The sequence below is a fragment of the Podarcis melisellensis genome (genome assembly GCF_964234715.1).
Source record: "Podarcis melisellensis genome assembly, chromosome: 8".
In the NCBI taxonomy this organism is placed as follows: Eukaryota; Metazoa; Chordata; class Lepidosauria; order Squamata; family Lacertidae; genus Podarcis; species Podarcis melisellensis.
In genome coordinates this window covers 44180696-44200361 of record NC_138540.1, presented here as the reverse complement: position 1 = coordinate 44200361, position 19666 = coordinate 44180696, and the positions used below count along the sequence as shown (strand labels likewise).

The following is a 19666-nucleotide window of genomic DNA, read 5'->3' as shown; positions in this document are numbered from 1 at the left end:
GTCTGATCAGAAATTCATAATACAGGCCATCTATTTCTCAGCCCAGCGAGGGCTGCATGATTGAATTTAAATAGGCAAATGCCAGACTTGGGCTCTGACATTCTCCTTGCCTCTCTCAATCTTTCTTTTTTCGCCTGCCCTCCCAATCATCATGTCCTCTTTCTCCCCCCCCTCCATTTCTCTCTCTCTCTCTTTTCTTCCCTTTTCTCTACTTCTCTGTGCACCACCATTTTATATTAGGCATGAACTAGCATGATGAGAAGTTATCAGGAAATGGAGGATAGATGGGGGGAGAGGCAGGGAGGCAGGCAGGCAAGAAGGGAGGGAGGGAGGGGGCCAGGCACACACACACACACACACACACACACACACACACACACACACACGGAGGGAGGCTGAGAGAATTGGATGGCAGAAAATTGTAAATTGTTGCTGTCATGCTCTCCCTGGGACAGTAAAATCTGTTTTTAAAGGCCCTCTTCTTCCTCCACCACCTTCCCCCCTCAATTATTTTTTTCCACTATCACCCCCCCCACACCAAAGAGGAAATATTTCAAGATAAATTATCCAGGTGGTTGCCTTACTAAATCAGCAGAATGGCCACGAGAAAGAGCCGCTCTGTGTTCGCTTTTGCTTTACATCTCAGAGAAAGGGAAGCCAAATGCACCTGAGGCATTTAATTTGCCCGGAAAACTTTCCTGAGAGAGGCTACAAAGGAGGAGGCATCTTGTCCTGCAGCCTCTAGTGGGATGGTGATGCCCACATTAGTGCTTCGGTGGTGATTGGAGTGATTGGAGCGGGAAGGAAGATTCAATGCAGACAGAGACCCTCCTCTATGCCAGCCACAAGCACATGAGCTGGACTGCAGTGGATAGTTGGAAAACCCAGAGATGCCAGTTGGGGCAAAAGAATGGAAAGTCCTTTCTGCTCGTCTGCAGGGCGTACGGTCCCCACCCCACCCCCATTTTTAAGAAATGGAAACAAGGAACAATATGCTTGACCAGGTTAGTTGTGTGGGAATATATGCAGGGCAGTGGGAACCGCAGTCCAAAGTAGTTTAATGGGGTGTTGATGGAGTCGTTGGATGAAGAAAGGTTCCCCAGGAGATCCCCTACCATGAAGGGGAGATGCAGCAACATACAACATACAGCTAAGGAGGCCTCATTGTGCCCTGCCTCCTCTTTGTCCATTCAAGAAGGACCCAACTGAGGTCCTGCAGTGGAGCAGGGAGCCATCATCTTAGCAGATTTCACTGCAGGTGCTGCTCTGCAGTGTGCTTCACACAATGTGCCTCCCCCATCGCTGAGCTCAGTTGGCAGGAAAGACCTTCCTGAAGCCTCTGGGGATTGGATTGAGGTGAGGGCATTGTGGAGCTCCCTGCAAAAAAACAATAATTCCCGTTGAAATAGGGAAAGTTGACCCCATTAGGAAGAGCCTTCTGTTTTCCCACAGTTGCCATGGACTTCAGTCTCATGAAATAAAAAGAAGGGAGGCCAACCCATGTTTCTCTGTGCTAAGAAGACACCTAGGTAGATATTATTACTGCTAGCCGAGGGCGTGTGATGAAGAAGCCTTTCCTTTTCCTCGCTGCCACAGTAGGGGGAAAACAAAGGCTGAGCGGAAAACAACTCAGAAATGAGTTTTGTGTGTGACATGCGGAGAACAGCTTAATAACCTCACCTTTTGATCATCACTAATTTCCACTCTCTGGGCTAAAGAGATCAGGCTGTTCTGCATTAATAAAGAGGTGACCTGTTGGATGCTGGCGCATGTCTGACAGGGTTTGCGCGTCCTCATAATCAAACCACCCAAGGAGAGAGCGAAAGAGAAAGAGAGAGTTTGAAGGGAGGGACTCCGTGGGTTGCTCACACATTTCCCACTATAGCAGAGGTTGGATTTCAGCCCCCCACCGGCTCTTGTTAAGTGTCCGTTTGGGGGATGTTGGTTATGGGGGTTTGATTTTCAAGGAGGCTCTTTGCAAAGTCTATTCATCCTGGGATGCCAGAGAGGCGAGATTAGATCCTGGAACAAAGGACTGATTCCATCTCTTTGACATCTCTCTGTCTTCAACGGCAGTCACCATCACATTGTCCCCTGCGGGACAACTGGGACCTTGACGTGAAGGCTCTGGACATAGCCCAGGCACTGTCCTTCCTGTGTCACCCACCACCAGGCTACCTGTAGGCCATGGGAAGCTCTAGTTTGACCTCTAATGCTTTCTGGCACCGAAAGGCTGCAGTGCAGAGACTTCAGTGTCGAATCCCAGCAAGATCAGTGATCTTGGGAACCAATAGGATCCCATATTGCCTTATACCTGCTGCCTCTAGTCTCTGCTCTGTGCAGACTGGGCTACTTTAGCCTGCCTTGAGACATTGCCTGAACCGGCCTCCCTCCCACCGTCATCACCCCAACTTAGCACTTCTAGGGGCTTTGAAATGCATGCATGCATTGGCCATGTGTCAAGCTGGGAGGCAAAGGGCCAACACAGAGCATTGGATTGCAGACTGTCAGTGTCCTGCTCTATCAACATGTGGCAACAGCAGCCTGGTCTGCTTGGGAGTCTGACTTGAGAAATGCCACAGATGTTTTGCGGGACCAGTTAAAAACATATACATGAGATGCAGCCCAGAACCAAATGGAAATGAAACCCATCACCACAACAACCCAGAACATCCTGTAGATGGCAGAAATCCAACATATGTTGTAGCAGGACGTGTTTGAGAAACCCACCACTCCTCACTTCAAAGCAGGAGTTCAGACCCTTATGAAAGCCGCGTCAAACCAGAATCTGATAGCAGCGGAGGGCTGGGTTTTTATTATTAAGTTCACAATGGAAGTTTGGTGCCAAGCATTTTATTGGATAAAATTGACGGTTGGTCTTAAAACATCTACCCTCTGTGTTTTGTTTTAGTCAAATTGACTTTCCTAAAAAAATTATACACCAGTGAAATCAGAGTTGGACATGACTGTCCAGGTGTGGCTTTCAAACTGAATTCTCAGCACAATATTGCAGGCTGCCTGATGAGCCAAATTAGCTACAGCCACCATTCTCATGGCATGGTGTGGCGCATGCATTTGGGCCTTGGTTCTGTCTTTCGCTCTGCCCTGAGACAGATTTCTCACTTTAGCAGCAAAGGATGGGGAAGTTTTGAAATGCCACTTTTGCCATTGATGGCAATGTGTAAGTAAAATATTCCACTCTCAGCTCGTTTAAAACCCTGACCCTCATTTTCACATACTTTCTGAAATGCTTTGTAAGTAGATTGACAGGACACCAGAAACTGAACTGGGTTTGTGTGATGTGTGCTCTCAAATGAAGCCCCTCCCATTATGAGACAAAAGGCCCTAGGTTCAGCGGGCTGTAAGTTCATTAAAGAAATTGAATTATACAACAAAGCTGGCTGGGTAAAATGTATTATTTCCTGTTTCTGGTTTCTCCCCCACTTTGCCTTATTTTGTTAGGGTTTTTTTTTTCTTTGTTTGCAAGAGGTATTTTGAATGAAAACACATGCTTTATTTTACAGAAAACAAATCTGCGGACAGCCATTTTCTTTTTTCTAATATTTTATTAGTTGAATATAGGAACAACATATAATCAAATAAACAAGGTACTGAATTGAGACCTTCACAGGCCAGGAAAAGAATGTGGAGGTGTCACACAGATGCTACACTCAGGCCTAGCCTGAAAAACCCGCTAGTGCTTCCCACAAGATTGGCTTATTCCTCTGTAGCAAGGAGAACTCACATGCCATTAAGATGTCTGTTTGCTGCCTTAAAAGCTTTGTGTTCTGGTCTCTAGGTCTCAACTGCTATGCATCCTAGGGTGGAGACAAACACCTCAGAAGAGCCAAAGGCACATCTAGCCGAACACTCAGTTTTCAGTGGCCGACCATTTGCCGCAATGGGAGGCCCCCAAGCAGATCAGCAAATGGCAGTCCATGGGCCAAATCCGGCCCACCAGGAGCATTGTCTAGTCGCCAGCTGGGAGGCAAGAGGTACATCCTGAGAGAGCAATAGATCATATTTGTTGCACTGACATTTAGGTGTGCAACCAGCCGACTGTTACATGGAGGTTAGCAAGTTCTAGTTTTCATTCATGTCCCCCATGCCTCACCTGCCAAGGAACTCTGGGCCCAGACCCTTCAATGAGATGGATGGGTGAGCCACTGGAGGCAGGATTGTAGTACCCTTGAAGGAGCAGCATTATTTTCATGTCTAAGTTATGACGCCTTATTAGAGCAAGGAGATTTCATTAGCGTGACCATAATTGTGTCTCCAGAGGGCCTCTTTAAACATTGCTTTCCGTGGCTTGTAAATGGACATTAAACATTCACTTTGGCATGCCCAGGTTGCAGCGAGAAGGCAGGAGGGGGCCGTGTGCTTTCCTCTGGGATATGAGAGGTGCCTCCTGCTGCCACAATCCCTTGCAAGGTGATGCTGGGCATGAAGCTGCAGGGTGTTGCTTCAGGGCACCAAAGAGCCCTGCACTCCCAAGCGACTGCTCAGATGTCTGGAAGATGCCAGCATTTGGTCCAGGAGACTTTAGACCAGCCGCCCCCAACGAGGTGCCCTCCAGATCTTTTGGACTACAACTAACATCAGCCCCAGCCAGCAGAGTCATATGGTGCTCCAACCTGATGGGAGTTGCAGTCCAACACAGCTGGAGGGCACCAGGATGGGGAAGGCTGCCTTAGTGAAAGAGCACCCAATGGAACAGGACCATCACACCCCAGATTCCCTGGGATCTTTCTGGCATGGAAGTGAGAGACCTTTGATTTCTTTTTCATGCTGTTTGGGCTCTAGAGGCATTCTGGGTTTCCCTGATACGTTGTGCTCACAGAGGTGCTGGCTCTTTGCAAGACAAGGTTTCCCAGTGGTGGTGCAACCACCAGCCTTGCTGTCCCAGAAAGTGTCGGATGAAATTTTTATTACAACATCATGAGGCATTTTCTCTTTGCATATTTAAGCTGCTATATCGTTCTCACTTTTCCATGCACTGGGTCCAAAGAGCTGTGGGTTGTGTGAGGACATTTTGGCTTCCCCTTCCCACCCGCTGTCGCCACTTGAAATGCATTCTGAGGCTCAAGGGGCCTTCTGGAATGATGTGAGGGTGGGTGAAAGTAAACATCAAACAAACAAACAAACAACCCATCATGCCGATGGCCCAGCATATGCCAGCCACTATTTTAAAAGCACTATTGCTATTATGACTTTTCTTGCCCCAGTTGAAGCGCACAGGAGCCCTTTCCTACTAGAGGCAACCAGCATCTGGGTGGGCATCATGGACCCAAGATGTCCCCTGTAGGGGCAGGGAAGGTGACAACATGCCCTCCCTGTGAAATCATGAATATGAGCCTCACCTTCTACCTGCCCACCTATTATTATTATTATTATTATTATTATTATTATTATTATTATTCCCCGCCCATCCAGCTGGATTTCCTCAGCTACTCCGGGCAGCTTATAGCACATTAAAAATTGTAAAATAATAATAATAATAATAATAATAATAATAATAATAATAATAATAATAATAATTTTTATTTATATCCCGCCCTCCCCAGCCGAAGCTGGGCTCAGGGCGGCTAACAACAGTCAAAATAGTTCAAATATCAGACATAAACAAATTTCCTGATACAGGGATGCCTTCAGATGTCTTCTAAAAGTCAGGTAGTTGTTTATTTCCTTGACATCTGGTAGGTGGGAGTTCCACAAGGCAGGCGCCACTACTGAGAAGACCCTCTGCCTGGTTCCCTATAACCTCACTTCTCACAGTGAGGGAACTGCCAGAAGGCCCTTGGCGCTGGACCTCAGTGTCCAGGCTGAAGGGTGGGGTTGGAGACGCTCCTTCAGGTATACTGGACTGAGGCCGTTTAGGGCTTTAAAGGTCAACACCAACACTTTGAATTGTGCTTGGAAACATACTGGGAGCCTCTTAAGCCAGGCAGGCAAGTCCTCTGCCTCCTGAAAGCCACTTTATTAGAGGAGGGAACAAAACCCCAGAATCCTTTTGTGAGATTTCACTCTGAGCAGTGGTTTAATCAGGTGTACATCACCAAGGATTATTTTATACTCATCTTGTTTTGGCTTTGGAGGGACCAAATATCTTCCCAGCCATCGTGGTTGGTTTTTTTTTTTATGTTTTCCCCTCATTTTTATGTTTGTAATGGGAAAGTGTTATTTTTCTAAACTAGATTTTTATTTCTGAAAACAGCTCCAATGGTAAACATCCTATTAACCCAGCATGTTTTAATGTGTGGCATCTTAATAGAAGGACGGCAGAGAGAGAACAAATCTAACATTATATTTTTTTAAGCAAGCAAACAAACACACCCTGCCCAGTTATTTATCATCACCAAATCTTTCCCCACGTCGGGAAGGAAAAGCTGTCTCTTTAATAATGCAAAGGGATAGTAAATTTCAAGCTGAGGATGGGCTGTAGGAAGAAGCCCCTTTTCCGCCTGCCCCTAATGTCAGTGGAGTGGCTGAGGAACACACCTGATTAGTTCTAACAGGCTGCTTAGCATTGGGTCACCTCTGTGGCTCCATCTCTCCCCAGCAGGGTCACTCGTCTCCAGGCTATATTTGGGGAGGGGGAGGCAGGGGGCGGGCAGTGTGTTCCGAGCGCCTCTCGTCTCTCCGCTTTCTCTGGTGCTTCCAGAACAGTTTATTTTTATTTGCGATGCGCTCCCTCCCTCCCTCCCTCCCTCCGGATCCTGCTCTCCACTCTGCATAAATCGCTGGGAAGGGAGCACCCCTCCGCCCAGGCAAGAGTGAATTAAAGCAGGAACTGTGTGTTGTGTCACCGGGGCCTTTTGATCCGGATTTCTTTTTGGCACAGAAAGCGTTTAAATTAATTTCCTGCCCGTGTGTGTATGTGTGTGTGTTCTGCACCATTCTGCTGAATTGCCAAGGCCAGTTTGTGCTACCAGGATGCCCAGGCTGGGTTGCAGGCAGGGTGGTGGCGGGCTGTGTTTATGCACACAACGCCCAAACCACGAGCCCAGCCAGCCTCGTGCGGCCGCCCCACACAAGTGAATCAAATCCGGTAGCTCCCACCTGCCTGTTCCTCCAAACGGGAAGCCTCTGGTGGCAAGGCTGCTGCGCCCTGCCTCGCCTTTACGGTGTTTTGCCTGGCTCGCAGCCTGGATGCTGTATGTTACAGGGGGACCCTTCCCAGTGGGAAGGGTCGCGTCAGCCAAAGCAAAAAGTCAAGGCCCGGCTGCTCTTGGGCTCTTCTTGCCCTCCAGGGCTTCGGGTCTGGTCCCTGATGTGGGAACCCCAGTAGCTGGTGGGGCGCTTTCCCCCTCTGGGCTGGGAGAGCCGTAACTGCTGCTGTGGGCCTGGGCAGGAGAGCCCTTTGTTTCCCCTAGCTTAACCCTTTGCGAGCCACCCACATTGCCGCCTCCTCCTCCTCGCATTTAACTCTATCTCTGCCAGCCCATCGTGGGCGGAAAAGCTTCCCGGTAGAGCTCTGGGTGCACTCGCATGTCCCACAAGGTGTGGTGGGGGGAGACGCGCCATTTGGGCTGCCCCAGAAAACAGAGGGGGGCCTGACCCTCTGCCCACTCCCATTGGTGTTGGGGGAGAGTCCTGCTTTGAACAATCGCCTCCCTCCCCCCCCCCCACGCCACGGGACTCTCCAAGCAACTTCGAGGACGCTTGCTTAGGTTGCTGCGCGCAGCAGCTCTACAAACGCCTGCCAGGCCGAGAGCGGCAGCTACGGATGGCAGGGCAGGGAGCTGTGCTGCCAGCCAGCCAATGCCCGTCCCTCCCAAGCCGGCAGCGGCAATCAGTGGCCTGCCTTTCTCCCTACCATAAGCCAGGCAGCCCAGAGCTCTTCCTTCCCACTTCCGAGGATGTGTTTTGTGACTGCGGAAGCTGACATATGAGCGGGACATTTGCCCTTCGTCAAACACCCTTGGCTGGCAGAGAAACTGGCCAGACGGCAGCCAGGAGTGTCTCAAGCACCAGCCCCGGGAAGCCTGGAGCGCACGCACACTGGTGTGTGGTGTGTGTGTTGCATGATGCACAATGAGCATCTTCCCACTGTGGGGCCGACACTTGGGGGGGGGGGAGGCGGAATCGAGGCTTTGGGTTCTTTTCTTCTTGCCAAGCCTGAAGCTGCGTGACCCTCCCCGCCTTCTCTCACCCCCCTCACCCTCCCGCCGTACACTTGGTGGCGATGAAGCAGCCGAGGCTGCTGCTGCGGCTGTTGCCTGGCCATGGAGAGGGGTCCCTTGCGCGTGGGTCTGTTTATTTGTTTGTCCTCCTCCCCATGCCCCCCAGCCCCGCTTCCCCCTCCCCGCCGCCACCGAGCTGGAGGGGGAGGAGGAGGAGGAGGGGAGCCCACGCCAGCCCCGCAGGACGACAGCTCTCCCACTTGCTCCACGATCGACCACCGACCTCTCTTAAGAGGAGCAGCAGCCGCAGCAGCAGCGTGACCGGCCGGCCGAGGTAAGGCAGCGGCGGCGGCGGCAGCCGCGAGAGGGGGCGCCTCCGCCTCCTTCGCTCATCGGCTGGGCCTGATGTGAATATGCAAATAGGCGGCCTGCCCGACACGTGTCTGCCCGCCCCTCCCTCTCCCCCCCCCCTGCAGGGTCCTCGGCTCAGCCGTGCTCGGCTCAGGGCGCTCCTGCCTTGCAAAGCCAGAGCGGCAAGCGGGTGTTTGTTTGTTTATTCGCTCATTTGCATGTTGGAGTGCGGGGAGGCGGAGGTGTGAGGGCCCGAGAGATGACAGGAGAATCATGCGACAAATTAAATGTGATGGTGGTGGTGATCCCTCCTGGGTGAGGATCTGATGCAGAGGAGGCGGCTCCCCCCCTCTTTTTAATACCCCCCCTCGCTGTTGATTGAGGTGGGGGTGGTTTGGCATCTTTTTATGGTGATGATGACGATGATTTCAGCCCTCCTCGGGAGGGAAGGGTGGTCACTTTGAAAATGCCAGGTGGGGAGAAAGTTGAGGCACCTGGCACCCCGAGAATTACATTGCCACCTCCCCCACCCTCTTGATTGCCCTGCATTGTTTGTTCATGAATTAGGGGTGCTTGGATTCTCCAAGAAATAAAACTAAGCCTGTTCCATTTTTTAGAGGAGGAGACAGCTTTTATTTCGCAGGGTGCCTGTTTTTTGCTCGTTGACATCCCCTGAAATTCTGTTTTGTTCCTTTTGCTACTTTCTTCAGCTACGTTTTAAGAAAAGGCCGTTCGCAAAGCAGATCCTGGAGCAGCCGTGGGGATCGGGCGCTTCTCAGTGGCTGGGTCTGAATTCTGGTTTGAGCGAGCGCAGGCTCTGAGCCTCTTCTTCTGAGCCTCCAGGCTGTTTTACTTGCAAAAGGGGGAACAAGGCAAGGAAGCAGCGATTATGAGCAGAATTAAATAGGAGGAAATGGGAGGAATGCAGCTGGAAGAGTAAATATTTTTTTCTCTGTAGCAGATTTCGGAGCTTCTAACAGAATCCCGATTCTTCCTCCCTTTTCCTGCCTGTCTTCCTGATGAAGCTTCCTTGCCTGGTGTGCCCCCCCCCTTAATCTATTTTAAAGCCACGCAAGAGACCCAGAGAACCCTTCTCACTGGTGTCTCCTTTGGAGGATCCAACCCCCCCCCCCCACTTTGAAAAAGGAAAATACCAGTCCCAACTGAACTCCTGGTTCTAGGATAAATTAAAAGCAAGAATGGCTGACTAACCGTCAATGAAGGGAACAGAAATGAAAAGAAAATACCACCTTTTGTGGAAGTAAAAGAGGGACCAATGCACATGGCGAAATCCCCTCACCAGCCTAATTTTTCTGACCCTAAAACTAGTAATTGCTACTTCTCTGCCTGCACAACCACTCCATGTTCTCCCCTGTGCCTTCTTGACACAACCACCTATTTCTTGTGTTCCTGATCAGTCTTGCCTTGCCTCCCGTGCTCAAGGTCTGGGTGGCGGGCGATGCATTCCCTCTCAGGTGGCTTCTATCTCGTGTGCCGCCATGGCTTAAGCGTGGTACTTGAAGGGCCTGTCAGGGCAGGCAAAGAGCAGGCAGGCGGAGCATTGAGCCAGCTTGGCTGTTGCAGCAGTTGCCTCTGGTGCTAAGGGCTCTCCCTTCGGTGCACCTGGGGGGTGCTGTGCACGGACCGCATCCTGCTTTCCCCAGGTCTGGCTCTTGTGTGCCAAAAAAGAAGAAAGGCAGGGATAAGGTCTGTTGTTATTGATCAGCCCAAGGGGATCATTAGGCCTCGGTTACCATCTACAAATCAGGAGCCTGGTGTCTCCTGCCTGGGCACTCATTGCCAATTTGTTCCTATTAGATGGCCGAGCCCGGAGGTGTCTGATGATGAGCAGATTGGGTCTTTATCTCGGCAGCGGCAAGGCTGGAGAGGAGGCCAGCGAACATTGAGGCAGCGCAGCCCTTGCAGATTTGGGGTCTGTGATTTGTTGGACTTGCTGAGGATGGCAGCTTCTTTGCCTATATTGGGAAGGGAATTTCTGGGCCAAATCTAGTTCCATCCATGTCTCCCCAATAAATATGATGGGAATTAAAGAGAAATCATTAACGAAGCCACTGTGTGTTAATAATATGTGGTTTATTTCCCAGTGAAATAAAAGATATTTTATGATACAAAGATATTCCTGTTAGGGCCCTTTGTCAGCATTTTCAGACACCATGACTTGGAAGCCATTTGGCCCCCAGACTTTGCAAGCTGTTTAAATCCACTGGAGGACAGTCTCAATTGCTCCTAGACATGAATGATGCAAAGGAAATTATTTTAAATAATCTATTTTAAAAAAAACAGTAACACAGATTTTTATATATAAACATATATAGTCCTAGAATTCTCACTTTGTTTTGTACAGTATTAATGAGTAGGAGTTTTGTCCAGTATTAATGAGTCCAGGCTCAATTTGCATTTCATCCTCAGTCTGTGATTTTTTTCTGTATTGTGCAAAGATGCTAAGGGGAAAGCGAAGTTCTCTAGGATGTCATTTTTGGGGACTTTGAACAGGGAGGAAAGGAACAGCAGCCCCCTGTAGCAGTATTTTTGGGTGGTGGGTGATTTCTGTGATCAGCCATGTCTCCCTTGCAAGGTGGTTCTTCAGCGCAGTTCCAGTGCATGTTCTACACTTTTGTCTGTCGCAGCTGCCTTTTTGGGTTTTACTGAGCTTTTCATTTGAAAGAGTTTGTTGAGGGCTTTAACCGACTCGGCCAGGATTTGAGTCTCAGAAGAATTTGCATGCCTACACCTTGAATCTCTTACCTGAGCTCCCCAAAGAGACATTTCTACCTTTGATTGGCACATTACCTCATCTGCCCCAAAGCAGATGGGATTTTCAGGCTTGTGAAAAGTGTATTCACCCAAAGACTTGAATTGTAGAGAAAATTATAATTTTATCCGTTGGTTAGAAAGCACGCTAATATAATTTCTGACTCCATTTTGGTTGCAAGCCAAATTTGGAGTATGAAGAAGAACATTCTAAGTGCTTATGTGTTTTTGCCTTGTCTTTTAGGAGCACACATTCTCCCCCATTTAATTTATAGAGAGAAATTATCCTCCTCATTTAATAACCTCATAACTGTATCTTTTGCTCAGTGATCAAGTACATCTCTTTGGTGCCTGTGACTTATAGTAGAAAAATAGGTTTAATTTATCATAGGCTAACATAACATCCAGCTTGCTTTGATCTGTATGTTGCATGGATCAGAATCAATTGGCATGTACTCGGAGGGTTTTTCTCTCTCTTAAGATTGCATTAATTTATATGTACATATTTATATACTCTTCTAATGCTAGAGTGTATATTTCAGTTGTTATCATTTTTTATTAGCATAATATTTCATTTAAAGAAAACATTTTTAAAAACTACAGTTCATTTAACTGTGACTAAAGTTCCTTAAATGCAATTCATAAAGATCCATCACTGTTGATGCGTAATCTAGGATGTGTCTGAGAGTTCCTATCAAAACCTTTGCAGATTAAATATAAACAAACAAACAAACAAACAAACAAACAAACAAACGCATAAAGTATGAAGACGAGGCTTAGCCAGGGCATTTACATGCCACAGATTTAGTATTTCAGGTTCATGTCAGCTTTCTGTTTTAACAGAGAGACTGTTGCATTGTTTTTTCTGCTGCTGTTTTAAATATGACAAATCATCCTCCCTGTTTATATATCTCTCTCTGTCTATCGTTTGGGTTTAGGGTGAATTTCACATGTGAAATTTCTCCATGTAACATCTGATATGTTCTCAGCATGCTGGGGAAGGGTGGGGGGGATCCTTTTTAGATTAATGGTCAGTGTCTCATACACACAAATTTGTGTTAGGATGCTACAGAGAAGGTGCGAATTACTGACAAGATCTGGAATAATTCCTAATGCTGTAGAAGGGTTCATTTTCTCCTCCACATGATGGATGAGGCATAAGAAGTGCTTTTCTGAGATCATTAATGCGCATCATTCTCTTAAGTGTTATTAAAGTCCGTCTGTCTGAAGCTGCAGGAACAATATCTTTCCCCTCATTTCGCCTGCTGTTTTTTTTTTTAAAAAAAGAATAAATCACCCTCTACCTATAGATGCTGCCTTTTTGTAAATTCATTGTCAAAGGGTTATTTATTTCATAACGGTGCACACTTTCCAGAGCTACATTTCCCCTACCTTCTTTTTAAAATATTTGATTGCTGCTTGTGAGTCCACATGTAATTTCAAGAGTACATGATTCCTAACCTTTACAATTGCAACACCAGCCCCTGAAAAGCAAGCTTGTTAGGCTCTTTCCTTGAAGGTATTGTTCTAAGGGAGCAGTCTCATTCTGCACTATATCTGGGCAAAGCAGCCCTCCTCTTAATTTTGGTTTGAATGTGGCAGGCGGTGGTGTGCGAGGCAAAGAATAAGGAAACGGCAAACCACTGGCAGGGACAGTTGTGCTGATAGTAACCCCACCACACTTTAAACATGTTTGCTGCCCCTCCAGAGAAAGTATTGGCATGTTTCTGAGCTGTGGTCCAGCTGGGGGCAAGGCAAGGAGGTCACAGGCAGGTAGAGGCCAGGTGCCACCATCCAGTCTCGTATTTGGAAACAGAAATCATTATTCTTTTTGAAATATCTTCTTTCAGCCATTTTATTTCCACATATTTAAAAAACTTTGGCCCTTTACTTGGGGGGGGGGGCTGGAAATGCAAACTGAGCCATGGTGTAAGTGGGGGCAGGGTGGTGGTGGTGGTATCAGTAAGGCCAGCAGGGAAGAGGAGGGGTGTATGCCAGGTACTGATTGCAGATGGATCATATTAAATCAAAAGCAATTTTAGCCAAACAGGAGAATTCACTTTAAAGCTTTTTTAACCTTCCTTAAGAGCCAATTTTCCCCCCTCAAAGCCCTGAGATAATAAAATACAATATAATTTATGGAGCGCTTTCCGTGGGTCTACATTCCTAACTCTCTCCCTCTTTTTCTTTTACTGTAAGATAAAACATACCCAACCACTGGGATGGCAATCAAGACAAAACAAAATGCAGCTGATCATAAAGTCGTTTCAAAATGCCACACTCCTTTTGAAAGAGGCTTACCTGGAAAGGGTCCCCGATACACTTTTAATAGAATTTTAAAAAGTTCGAAACACAGCTGGGCAAAAGCCACAGCTGGGCTCTTGAACATTTAATTTGAGATTTGAATAATTCTCCAGATTGAGCTAGAATCATGAACGCCATATAAAAAGACCACTCCCCACCCCCATTCCTAAATTACATTATTCCACAGATGTGCAAATACTTCAGAGGGAAAAATTACATTGATCAGATTTTAATACCCCCCATGTCACCCTTCAGTCAAAGGAGGGAAAAGCTCCCCCCAGCCCTTTTCGTCTTCAGAAAGGTGCTAGATTATAAACATCTGAAGGAAATGAAAGGGGGGGTGGCCAGTCCGCCCCCAAATTCTTTCCAGATTTTCATTCCTTTCGCCAGAAGCCTTCTGTTCTCAGAGATGAGGGAGAGTTGGGGGGGATGAGACTGTTTCTTATTTAAGACTGAAAATCAAATACATTGATTATAGAGGTTACTAATTTTGATTTGGCTAATTTTGAGGGCCTTGGACTTGTACCCACAAGGGCCAGGGGGGCTTTCTGGGAATAGGAGCGACCCCCTTTCTTTGGGTCTGTATTTTCCTGAGAGTTTGGGAGCCCTGGCAGGCACAACCAGAGCCATGAGTTCAGAGCAAACACGTGTCTTCAAACTGCTTGGCAAAAAAGAAGGTTTGGCGGCCAATTTTTAATTCTTTACAGGAGACAATGAGGAGCAGATAAGCCATGTGTATCAAAGCAGAAGCTTTGCCTCAGTTTTCATTTGTGAACGTGCAGCCACAAGCTGCAGCCTGCATGTGGATGTGAGAGGAGAAGTGGCGTTAAAGCGCCTTATCTTGGCTTGAGTGAAAGCGCCTTGTAGGCCCAGGCTGCTCACAAAGCCTCCATAAGTCGAGGAGGGAATGGCCAGTCCAGGTTACGGCAAGAAGCTGTTCTAATTGATTGATTGATTGATTGATTGATTAATATACCTCCCTATACCCAGAGGTATCATGGCGGTTCACAGAATAAAATCAAATTATAAAACCACAATACATATAATCAAAATAAAAACAACACCCTCCCACCAAAAAAAGTGTTCTGCTGTGATCATGGAATGATGTTTGCTTTGAGCTAAACAACAGGTGCTTTTGTATAATAACAGAGTAGTTTTGAATGAGATTTTTGCAGTGCCGTTGCTTGGTCCATATGGCTGGTGGTGCATCCTTGAACTGAGGAATTAGCCCATACATTTTAACACTGTTGTACATTGCCTTGAAGTAGGAAGATAAACAATCAGTGAGATTGGTCACCCACTTGAATTGCATCAGTTTTCCAAAGATGGCCTCTCCTGTTGAACTGAAGTGTGGCCCCAAGGCCTCTCCCACCCAGCCTCCATTCGCTGCTTGCTCAAGTTGTTGTTGTTTAAAAAAGAAGGCAAAATCAAGCCTGGCACCGTGGTTCCTTGCCTTTTGCTGTTCTCAAAAACTGAAAAGCCCCAGTAAAGAGGCGAAAGCAAAAGAATGCAGAGCCGATCACAGCGCTATGGAAACTGCTCCACAAAAATGTGGAACGAAAGCTTCGCCGGAGTGTGGTTCATGTATTGTAACAGCTGTGACAGCCTGGTACCGTTTAACACTTGTTCAATTATAAGAAGGAGGGGGAAATTCAAAAGGAAGCTTGATTTATAGAAGGCACATAATAATCTTTCAAATGTATAATGTAACTGTCCTTCCTGCAAAAAAAAAAAAAAAAAAGAAGAAAAGGAAAAAAGAGAACCCACCCCTTCTCTTCCACAGTCTTGCCCCCCAACAGTGCATGGTCTGTTTGACAGTCTGGGGAAATTCCTCTCCCATCCAGCTCCCCCGCCTTCTGGCTTGAAATAATGTTTCCTAGGGCTTGTGCTAATAGTTATTTGCAAAAGTATTTTGGGCCTAGCCAGGATTCTTGCAGAAACACATTGCTGTTTATATTTTTGAGCACACTATTATTATTATTTTTACTTTCTCTATAAATTATTATATTGCTATTGCATTAATGTGATTATTTTAAAAAGTGAGCGTGGCATGAAGTCACCAACTCTGGCCTTTTCTGCTGAGGTGTGTTGGATCCTTTGTGTGGTGGTCAGCTAACAATTTGCAGAGATGTACCACAGCAGCATTTGCTGCAGGAAAAAGAGTCACTGAGTGAACACAGTAAATATATCATTTTGTCCCAGTCGTAATTCTTCTCTTGTTTAAGTTTATTGCATCAGCTGTGTCAGAATATTTAGGGTTAAGATTTCCCTAAGACTTGTACTTAAATATTTACTATTGTTTGCTACTATATTTGTGGTATAAAAACTGTGAAAACATGTATCATATACTTTGATTCAGGCGAACTGTTTAGTCTAGAGATAAGGCCAGCCCTGTGCTTTTCCTGTGGCTGTGTGTTTGCCTGTCTTTCTTTCTTTCTTTCTTTCTTTCTTTCTTTCTTTCTTTCTTTCTTTCTTTCTTTCTTTCTTTCTTTCTTTCCTTCCTTCCTTCCTTCCTTCCTTCCTTCCTTCCTTCTTTCTTTCTTTCTTTCTTTCTCTCTCTCTCTCTCTCTCTCTCTCTCTCTCTCTCTCTCAAAAATTGGGACTCCGTTATGCTTGCCCTCTTGCATATCCCATCTTTCTCTTTGATCTTCAGCAAAAATAGTCATATAGTAAATGTTTGCATAAGGAGGCACACTTTGTGAGCAAAGGTCACTGGCTGCCGTTGACGAGAGTTGTGGGATAGGCAAGCAGGCAGTATTTCACCCCCCCCCCCTTTAATATTATCAGACCTGCATAGCATAAAAATCACTGTGTGGTTGAATGAATAGAAACTTTCTGACTGCACTCCATGCAAATTAGACATGAAAATAAATAAATGGCTGTAGGGGAAGTCAAATCAATTTATCTCATGCCGATGGACTTCTGATACTAGGAATCCCCTTAGCCCCTCGCATGCTGGGGCAGTGCCCAGATGCCTGTAAGTGCTCTGCATTTACCCCCCTCCTCCCCAGGACCATCTATCTGCATGGAATCATCTGCCCCCCCCCCCGAGTTCTTTTGCCCCCCACCCCATGTGGGGACCATTTCCCTCCCTGAAGGAGACAATGATAGGGTCCTTTTTCCTTTGTGTCTGAGGCCTCCTCATACATACTTGGCTTGTCAATCAACTGAATTACAAACATAGTAAATAAGAGTGGCAAATGAACTCACCTCCCACCCACCCCCTTGCACCGGTCTGAGCCGAGGTGTAAATAATTCAAACTCCCCCACCCAGAATCTCGCATGGCTTGACAAACTCAGCTTGGACTTGACTGAAACCGGGAGACTGCCGAGACTGCGAAGGCGGTTAAAAATAAATAAATCTCTGACCGCAAACAGAGAAGCCTTCGAGAGAAAACCTGTTTGCTATAAGCCATGCGAAAAGGAGAGCCGCAGAAGAGCATGGTGGTTTTCTCTTTCTTCTGATTCAACACCCCCCCAAACATGCATACTTCTATGCTCCTACCCTCACCCCCCCGAAATGTACAAGAGAGTTTTGGCTGTGTGCAGGGCGGGGTGGGGGGGGGGAAGAGATTTTTTCAGGGCTTCCCAACAAAAACAGAATTGTTTCTTCGTGTATATTATTACGACCAAGTGGATGGTTTCCAGCTCTCTTGTCTGCTGTGCAGATAAACCGTTTCCTTATAATTCCATCTTCCTCCTTTGCAATATCAGCCAACCGCCCAAGTAGCGGTCCACTGAAGCCTGTTTATTGCTAGATATACCACGATTAGGGGAGAAGGGGGGTCCCTAGCAGCTCCTTTTAAAGGATGCAAAAGGTGCCAGAGTTGCCCATCCTGTGTTGCATGATGGAAGGAGACACAGACATGCCATGAGGGTAAACTGAGCCAGGTGGGGTGAGCTGACCATGTTGTCTTCAGACCAGGGATGTAGCCTTAGATTAGGTGAAGGATTTTGCAGCAGCTGATGGATTAGCTGGCTGGTTAAATGTCAAACGTTAAATCTCAGTAAAAGTGAATTTTTGGTCATGTATCATTTAATAAACAAAAGCAAGCAGTCATCTTTGGAAAGGATGATTTTATCCCACATACGCTCAAACACCAGAGCCAAGGTGGATCCAGCAGTATAATGCAGTAAGCCCTTTGAGTTGGTCAAAATACTTCCCACACATCTTGTTCTAATCTTCCCAGCAACCTTGCAAGGTAGGTCTCACTCTCAGGAAGGAGTGGAAATTCGATTCAGTTTGCATTTAAAGATGAACTTGCACTCTCTGAAACACATAGTGAAACACAACTATCTTTTGAAATTTGCACTTTCTTGATTTTTTTTCAGTTCAGTTCTCTGGCCGAGAAAATGTGTACATTTTGATAAAGTGTGTATTATAATGTTTGTGTAATGAAAATAACAAAAAATATATTGGGAGAAATTGCTTTGCAAAAATGTGTGAATTAGGCAAAATTGCATACAAATACATGTATATTGGTAGAAATTCATTCTAAAATGCTGATTGATTTTCAGAGGAGTCTTTTTTTTTAATCTGCAAATGGATGTGGAAATGTGAAGAATTGAATTTAAGACTGGAAAAATGAGAAACAAAAATAAACTGAAATGGACACATTTGCCCATTTTTTTTACTCTCCTAGCCAGGAGTTGCAGGCCGTAGGGGCCCTGTTCAATGTGGCTGCTCCTGCAAGGCACAAGCAGCACCGTGGGGAAAAGCATGAACCTTGCGGCGTCAGGGGCCTTGCACTGCTGGCAGGCTGATCACTTGCGTCGGGGGGTGTGTGTGTGTCAGTAGTCCAGCGGAGTCGTCGGCCAGAAATAAATACAGGGTCGGCCAGAAATAAATCTACAGGGTCTGTGCCATTCTCCAGCCGAAAAGCTTCTCTCTTTCTCCCAGCAGCAGAAGATGGCTCTTCTACTTCCTAAGGGTGTTGCTGGCAGGCAGGACACTGCAAGGAAAGAAAGCAGGCCGACAGTCCAGAGAGATCCTCCTTTGCTGGCTCCCCATTGTTCTTTTGTTTTCTGTTCCTTTTGTCATCTCATTGTTTTATTCTCTTGCTCACTTTCCCTTCTCCTTACTCTTGGAATTCTCCCTCACTGTTTTATGCTCCCCACCTGACATCTCTTCCTCATCTTCCTTCCCCAAAATCTCTCCACTTGATTTTTTTTTATAACTTCCAAAGAAAACAATATATATATATTAGAGAGAGAGAGAGAGAGAGAGAGAGGGGAAAGTGACATTGAAGATTCCTTTGTTCCTTCCCACCATCCCTGACACTTCTTACTTTTGTCATGTGTCAGTTCTTCGTGAGCCTATGATCAAGTACATATTTTTAAAGGGGGAGGGGGCTTAAAAATAAAATTAGAGCCCTACAAGTAAATAAATAATTGTAGGTAATAAGTGCCTAGATACGACCCATCAGGAACGTAACAAAAGAAGTGGCAGTTGTGCAAGAAGAGCCAGCCTGGGCCACCCCTACATTTATAGAAGGTGGGGAATATTCTTGGTGCATTGGGCCCAATAACAGCAGCCAAAGACCAACAAATAATCATTTGTTTTCCTCTACAGATGTGTTGTCTCCAGCTCCCCACAAAGTTGGCGGCTGCCTCTTTGTTGTGTTTTGTTTCCATTCTAGTGATTATTTCCTTGCAATATTTATCCAGCCTTTTGTGGACAGGAGCAGCCCTGTAAATGGCGGTGAGAGAGAAATAATATGTGTGCCATTTCATGACGGGGCCAACTTTCCTCCAGTCTGCCTTGAGGACTCTGGCCAGCTAAGAGCATCCCCTGGAGAGTATCCTTCATACACCATAACAAGAAACTCTGGTTGGCACCAAAGGGGCAGCATTTGAGAAATGAAATATGTAGAAAAGAATAAATGGAGGCACAGAGGTAGGTCTGCCAGTGCCAAAGTCTAGAGGACTTTCTGGGTGCAAGCAAACCACCTCCAAAGGCCACCTTTTTCGGACAGCCTGTCAGACATTTCCAACCAAGCCAGCATTTCAGGGGATTTAACTGGTCAGCCATTTCTGTGGTTTCCTTGGAATGTTATCATTCATGCTGATTATGTTTTATAGTTTCAGATGCATTTTAGAGTTGCAGTTGTTAGCTG

General features: G+C 46.5%; 1 protein-coding gene across 1 annotated transcript in view; it reads right to left on the bottom strand.

Annotated features, from left to right (window-relative positions):
• NQO1 (NAD(P)H quinone dehydrogenase 1) overlaps positions 1–13170 on the bottom strand; it is a 180277-nt gene extending 167107 nt beyond the window's left edge. The window contains exon 1 of the mRNA XM_081923302.1: positions 13167–13170. The gene's annotated coding sequence lies outside the window, so the exon portion shown is untranslated. The remainder of the gene's footprint in view (positions 1–13166) is intronic.
• Positions 13171–19666: the final 6496 nt, after the last annotated feature.